The sequence below is a fragment of the Prenolepis imparis genome, unplaced genomic scaffold (genome assembly GCF_030444845.1).
Source record: "Prenolepis imparis isolate NDT839.2.m4 unplaced genomic scaffold, iyPreImpa1.0 SCAF_7, whole genome shotgun sequence".
NCBI classification, from domain to species: domain Eukaryota; kingdom Metazoa; phylum Arthropoda; class Insecta; order Hymenoptera; family Formicidae; genus Prenolepis; species Prenolepis imparis.
In genome coordinates this window covers 18,887,541-18,895,795 of record NW_028141165.1, presented here as the reverse complement: position 1 = coordinate 18,895,795, position 8,255 = coordinate 18,887,541, and positions in this window count along the sequence as shown.

Genomic DNA, 8,255 nt, shown 5'->3' with positions numbered 1-8,255 from the left:
TTTTTAACTATTTTTACGAGATTTTGTTAAACTCTATCAAATTCAGCATTTTCAAACTTTATTTTATCATATTTACAACAATTTTCATTAATTTCAGTTCATTTAACTAAATTCGAGCAAATTTGGTATTTTTTGGTAAATTTTTTACAAATTTTACGAGATTTTCTTTAATTATATCGAATTCTGCATTTTCAAACTTTATTTCATAACATTTATGTAGGTCTTATACTACTATTTTATACTCGTAGAGGTAGGGACAGGTAGTTGGATGCTGAGATGTGCGCAGTGACGAAATTCTTTAGTGCAGTTAACACATTATATTTACATTATTTACAGGTGTTTACGTGTCTGTGTACGGTAGTCGATAGGTACTTATTTCACTAGTCCTCCCCGTTTCTTCGTCTGAGTCCCCTGGTCTTGGTGGGATGTCGTGGCCTCGTCCTTCGTTTGCGTTGCTTGGTCCTGAACGTCTGGCCTGGTCGTTCTCGGCTCTTCCGTCTGCGTACCGACAGCGACAGAACGAGATGGTGACCGTGTCTGAAGTGACTGCGGTTGGGTAGTCGATACGACCCGTTCCGGGGTCACGCAGGCCGTCAACAATGTTAGCGGCGACGAAGGGTGCAGAGTCAACTCGGGTTCCGAACTCGTCGTATCTGGCTCGGGAGTCGGCGTGTAGACCCGCTGCGTGGTCTTTGGGTACGGTTTTTCCCCCGGTAGGTGGCCGTCCTTGGAACGCGGGCGTTTAGTACCGGGTCGTGGACGTTTGTCGCTAGATCGCGGGCGTTTGTCGCCGGATCGTGGACGTTTGCCGCCAGTGTCCTTGTTGGAGTCCTGGAATATCCTAACGCCTAGGATTTTGTGCCGTCGTTGCGACCACGGCGTACAGGCGCCAGAGGTAGGCGACGAGTCGCCGGCTCGTTGGCGCGTTACGCCTGTGTCGAGGCGCAGGGCGCCAGAGGCAGGCGAAGAGTCGCCGGATTGTAGGCGCGTAACGCCGGTGTCGAGGCGCAGGGCGCCAGAGGCAGACGAAGAGTCGCCGGATTGTAGGCGCGTAACGCCGGTGTCGAGGCGCAGGGCGCCAGAGGCAGGCGAAGAGTCGCCGGATCGTTGGCGTGTAACGCCGGTGTCGAGGCGCAGAGCGCCAGAGACAGGCGAAGAGTCGCCGGATCGTTGGCGCGTAATGCCGGTGTCGAGGCGCAGGGCGCCAGAGGCAGGCGAAGAGGCGCCGGATCGTTGGCGCGTAACGCCTGTTTGTTGATTCCTCTTGCTGAGGAGATGAAGTGGCGTCGGCTGGGTTCGCCTGCGAGCCGTAGCTTCCTCCAGAGGAGGAAGATTTTCCTTAGCGCCCAGAATTTTGCTGTCTCTTCTGTCTTCTTTCTGGTGGAGCGTCGAGCGCTTGTAAAAATGCGTGGGCAGATTCTGTTTTTCTCTGCGGGGGTCCCCTTTATATACCCGATTAACTGTTTCTTACTTTCGGGAAAGGAAACTTGGCGTGCGACGCCTAGCGGAGGTTTTTGGTACTGCGCGGCGCGCGTTTATGTAGCCTCCGCGCCGTCTTTCATCTTCGGATTAGTTAGCCGGCGCGCGCCGCCTAGCGGCGGCGACGGAAGCGTCGCCGCGCTTCTTGTGGCGAGTACCGCCACAATTTACAACAATTTTCATTCATTTCACTACATTTAACTAAATTATACACAATTTAATGTCTAAACACTTTATTTCAAGATTCGACCATTATAGCTGAAAATACAGAAATAACATGTATCGCAGAAATGAATTTTATCTATCAAACACCCTAAATGAATAAATAACTCAATCCTACATATAATATCTTGTACAACTAGTGAAATTCAAGTTATGCAGGTCACAATTTAATGTCAAAACACTTTATTTCAAGATTCGACCATTATAGGTGAAAATACAGAAATTTCACATATCCCAACAACATCTTAAATAATGGATATCTAATAACACAAATAAGATGCTGAATTCTCATTGCAGCATCTCGTATAAATCATGAAGTAGAGCCATTATATATTATCGAAAAGTGCCAAATACACGAAATTCACAATTCGACCAAAATAGGTATAAATTCAAAACTCTCATGTATCGCATAAGTCAATATTGTAAATTTATCAATGGAAAAGAATAATAAATTGAATCTTGAGTATATAATCTTATATAATTAATAACATCCAAGCTATTTATACCTACATTAAATGTCAAAACACTTTATTTCAAGATTCGACCATTATAGGTGAAAATACATAAATTTCACATATCCCAACATCTTCAATAATGGATATCTAATAACAGGAATAAGATGATGAATTCTAACTGCAGCATCTCGTATAAATCATGAAGTAGAGCCATAATATATTATCAACAAGTGCCAAATACACGAATTTCACAATTCGACCAAAATGGGTATAAATTCAAATTTATCATGTATCGCATAAGTCAATATTGTAAATTTATCAATGGAAAAGAATAATAAACTGAATCTTCAGTATATAATATTGTATAATTAATAAGATCCAAGTTATTTATACCTCAATTAGATGTCAAGACCCTTTATTTAAAGATTCGACCATTATAGGTGAAAATACATAAATTTCACATATCCCAACATATAAAATACAAGTTTATACTTTACAAGTTTATATTTTGTGGTAGATTCTACTCAATTGTTAACAATTTTGACGAATCGTTGTAAAATTTCGTTTATTCAATGTAGTTTTATATTCTAAATTGCGTTTCTTCTTCTTTCTCGCATGTGCTTTTACGAGTAGCGTTAAATATATATATATGTTTCATCCGCGATTATCCTGGAGCAGGACACGCCGAGGGGACGAAAGTTCCAAACAGGGAGCTATAGCGCGTGTCATCGATATTCGTGCTATAGCTTGCTGTTTGGCATAATCTTCCTCCCATGCATCTCACCCAACAAGGTAACTACAAGGTAAGTATTTTTTTTCCTTTTTTTCGAGTTAATTTAAGTAAATTGTATTACATTTCTTTTTTTCTGCTAAATCGTAGTAAATTTTGGACAATTGTTAAGAATTTTAGTTAATAAAAGTCAATGTGAGTAAATTGTATCAAATTTGGTATTTTGTTAGTAAATTGTTAACTGTTTAGGACTTGTTTTAATAAATTAAAACAAACGTAAGTACATTTGATCAAATTTTGTATTTTGTATTACATTCTACAAAATTGGGGACAATTGTAATAAATTCTAGTTAATGAAAGTAAATTGCAGTTAATTTATGTAAATTGTATACAAGTTTATATTTTGTGGTATATTCTACTCAATTTTTAACAATTTTAAGGAATCGTAAAATTTCGTCTATTCAATGTAGTTTTAGATTCTAAATTGCGTTTCTTCTTCTTTCTCGTATGTGCTTTTACGAGCAGCCTTAAATATATATATATGTTTCATCCACGAGTATTCTGGAGCAGGACGCGCCGAGGGAACGAAAGTTCCAAACACGGAGCTATAAGGCTGTGATAGATATTCGCCTTATAGCTTTGTGTTTGGCATAATCTTCCTCCCATGCATCTCACTCAACAAGGTAACTACAAGGTAAGTATTTTTTTCCATTTTTTTGAGTGAATTAAAGTAAATTCTATTTTCTGGTAAATTCTGGTGAATTTTTAACAATTTTTAAGAGGTTTTGTTTAATTCTATCAAATTCAGCATTTTCTAACTTTATTTTATTATTTTTACAACAATTTTCATTCATTTCACTACATTTAACTAAAAGGCTCGACTCGTCTGGGAGTTCGGCTAGGCGGCATGCCAATCTTGACTGCTACGACCACGGCCTGTTGCACATTCCGTATATGGCAGTCAGCTGTTCTGCAAGTGTTTGGCGATTCTGCAAGTGTTTTGCGATTTTTGTTGGCGATCAACGTTCCCGTTTCTTCATAGGTACGTAGGTGTAATATAAATGCATGTTGGGTTTCATTGCACGTGGTGTAGGAAAATAGGTGAAGAATGTTAAACTATTAAATTTAATGGGAATGCATGTTGCTTTTTCTCTTACGTAATGTTAAAATATAGGTTATGATTCTGTGAAAGGTTTTTGTAGCAAGTACCTAAGTGTAATATTGTTATTAAATTTTACCTACTTTTCAACAATTTAAATAAATTTAACTAAATTGTAGTCTATTTTGTTTAATTTTGTATTTTATAATAATTCCTACTAAATTTGCGACAATTGTACACAATTTCTGTTTATTTCTCTAAATTTTACTAATTCTATCAAATTTGGTATCTTCTTATTTAATTCAATTAAGTTTTCAACAATTTAAAAACATTTTTTTACATTTAAACTTATTTCTGTAAAATTTTGTATTTTATAGTAATTTTTAGTAAATTTTTCACAATTGTAAAGAATTGAAGTTTATTCAAGTTAATTTAACTTTATTCTATCAAATTTGGTATCTTGTTATTTAATTCTATTAAGTTTTCAACTATTTTAATACATTTTTTTTAATTTTAATTCCGAGCCTTCTAACTCTTCAACGGTTCGAGATACGAGGTCGGACAAGACGACCTTTTTTGTACATCTCTAAGAGATGTACAAGATAGGACTAACGCCGATCTCGTATCTCGTATCGTTCAGGAGTTGGGAGACTATTTATCGTTTGTTATCTTTTAATTCTCATTTCAGTAATCCAGCATGCCCCTCAATCCCGACCGACGGACACGCCTCCACGTTCTTGCTTATTGGTTGTGGGAGGACGCTCTCATGGAGGAGGCCGCTAGGCAAGCGGACATCGCAGACCGGGATACTGCGAGTGTCGGTACGTAGATTGAATAACTTAATTTTGGCTTACCCTTAAAATATTTCTTCAGTTTCAGAAAATACTCCAGACGCTGAATTAATGGACTTCCTCGACAGTATCCCGAGGGATGTCCGCATCGAGGCCATCGAACGAATGCGGCGAGCGGAGGGAGATAGACGTCCGAGTGGTAAGTACATATTTCTTTACATTGAATCCCATCCCATCGCGGTTAAATATTTAATAATTTTTTTATTTTTCAGCAACCAATATGGAGAGTGCGCGCCGCCTCGTTCAGTACCTTCCCATGGAAATGCAGGCGGAGGCAAACCACTTTCTACAGTGGTCCATGGGCGGTAGGAGCGAGGTGCAGCGCGAGGTCGGCGCATCCGGTGGTAGGTATATTTTCAATAATTTTTATTAATCCGTTACAGGATATTTATTATTTTTCATCTTTTCAGGAACGAGTCCTAATGTGTCGGACGTGTCGGACGACACATTAGGGCTCATCGAGAGCTTTCCACTGGAGGAGCGCGCGGACCTCTGGCGCCTCTACGAGAGGGGCGTGGAGGCAGGTAGGTGGGCGGAGAGACGGGCGAGGGAGAGAGAGGAAGAATAGAAAAATTATTTTTACATTTATTTAATAAATTATATAATCATTTTATCCATTTTATATCTTTTATTTTATCCATTTTATCCTTTTTATCCATTTTATATTCTTTTATTTTATAACATTTTAAAACAATATATATAAATATCTCCCCTATATGGTGATTTTTTTGTATCTTGATGATCATCGACACGCTGTATCTCGGGAACGCTGGAAGATACGCGAGTTTTAATCGCGGGGTCGGTCTAGGCTCAAGGAAGCCTTCTCGCTCGTGATTGGTGGGTTTCAAAAAATAGCGATATCTCGGGAACGGTAGGCGATAGAGGATTTTTTTCGGCGGGGTCCTTCTACGTTCGTGGAAGGCTTCTCACACTTGATTAGTTGATTTTCATAATCGCGATATCTCAGGAACGGTACGTCGCGGATGAATGGTTAGAAGCGCGATTGATCACGTTTGCGACCACGTAAATGTTGATGGAATAATAAAAAAAAAAATAAAAAATTGTTTTTTTAATTTTGTATAATATTTATTTCACATAATTAAGGATCGAAACTTGAGGGACTGGAAGGGGCCAATAGTATCTTGCATCACGCGAAACCCGATCGCTGTGCGACAGATAGGTTCGGAGATATTAATTAAAAAAATATTTTTGTATTTATTTAATTATATTTTTTCTATCAAACATTAAGGGACGAATCTTGCAGGGTCCAAGGGGTTCGATGGTACTTACTTTGTGGCGAAGGAAGATAGCTGTGCGACATGTAGTTTCCGAGTTATTAATTTTTAAATTTTTTTCCTTTTTATTCAATTTCGTTTTTATTTACAAAGATTAAGGGACCAAACTTATAGGGTACAAGGAGTTGGATGGTACCTACTTTGTCGCGAAGGAAGATAGCTGTGCCACTTGTAGTTTCCGAGTTATAAATTTTTAAAGTTATTTGGTTTTTATTTAATAAAATTTTTATTTACAGAGATTAAGGGACGAAACTTGCAGGGTCCAAGGGGATCGATGGTACCTACTTTGTCGCGAAGGGAGATAGCTGTGCGACTTATAGTTTCCGAGTTGTGCATTTTTGAAAATTTAAAAAATTTTTTCCAAGTCCAAAGGGGTGTTGAGACAGTCGGAAATTGATCTCTATACGTATATACGTATGGGTAGGGAATGAAAAGTTACGCATTCTGGACCTACAAATTACAATTGAATTTTTTTTTTTTTTTCAAGTACCATTGGGGTAATATTGATCCGGAAAATTCATAGAAATAAGTGTATATCAATCGATAGAGAATAGAAATTTACGCATTGTGGACGGACAAATTATATTGATTTATTTATTTATTTATATGTTTATGTAGGCATTTTATATAATTCTCGCGAGAGATAGATCGAGTCTTTAACCGGCAGTATTATGTTATTCGACTTTGTATCTCTGTGTGTCCCCGTATTATTTATTTTTGCGTCCGTTTATTTTGAGAGCTGTATCTCCTTGAGGATATTGTCTTCCTCAGGAGAAGTAACGAGATATCCACCTCTATCCCGATTCTATTAAATAATTCTAATTGGCCCGTCGGTTCGGGGTGGGGAAGGTTTAAGGACCTTACGTATAAAACGCGTTGATTTTCGGGGAACGCTCTCTTTTTCCAAGCTCCGAGAATACAGCAGAGATACAGCGAAGAAATCAGCGATCTAAAGAAAGCGACACATCTTTTGCCGTTAACGAGGCTACTACATATATCCGATACCGAACACGCAATAAACATATATCAATATCGTAAAGATATTTAATTAATACGTTGACAATCCCGACCTTTCCTGACATATATAATTATTCGGAGGATTTCCATCAACCGCCTACAGTTATCAGAAGTGGGATCCGAAGGTCACAGCTCCTATTATCGGGAGGCTTAGCGAGGTAAGCCGTTATTGTTTCGGAGCGAGGCGTCGGGAACGCGGAGTGCGTGATATATATATATATATTGATTCCCGTCGGGTATCGAGAACTTCCGCGCTTCAAAAGATTTTGTGCGGACATTAGTTTTCGCGTGAGCGCGTCGGTGTGTCGTTTGATTTTCGGTTTCGGATAGACGCTCGAAATGGAATCGGGAAACGATATGACCGTGGTCGAGTTGAAGGAGGCTCTCCGCCAACGGGGACTACCCACGAGCGGAACTAAAATCGAATTAATAAAACGATTAGACGAGTATAATCTGAACGTATGGGGCGAGCTAGAGACGGCGTGGAGGGGTGCCCAGCAAGGAGCCGATCCGAGTCCCGGGGGCGTGCGTCAGCCGACGGAGGAGGACGGCGAGGTCGAGGCGTCGGCGGCGAGCGGTGAGGCACGGGTGCTGGGGGACAGGAGATCGACGGCCCCTGTCATGGAGGAGCGCCTTGGCGGAATGAGGCAGGAATTGGAGCTGCTGAGACGAGAGAAGGAGTGCTGGGAGAGAGAGCAACTGTTAATGCGGCGAGAGTTGGAGATCCTGAGGAACTCTCCCGCGACGAGAAGCGCAGCATCGGAGGGCAGCGTTACGTTAGCTTCGGGTGGTGTCAGAAACATCCGAGAGCTACTGCCAGAATTTGACGGAGCCGACAATACCTTTTGGCGATGGAGACAGCAACTACAGCTATTGCGGCACACATACAGCTTGGATGAAAATTCAACACGGATACTGGTCAGCTCGCGATTAAAAGGACGCGCGCTGTCATGGTTTTACTCGAGGGCCTAGTACCTTGTGCTGGGCGTGGAAGAATTGCTCAGCGAGATGGAGCGAATGTTTGATCTGCGGCCAGGCAAATTGGCCATGAGACGGGAATTCGAGTCCCGGTTGTGGAGAGGAGGCGAATCATTTTGTGACTATTAC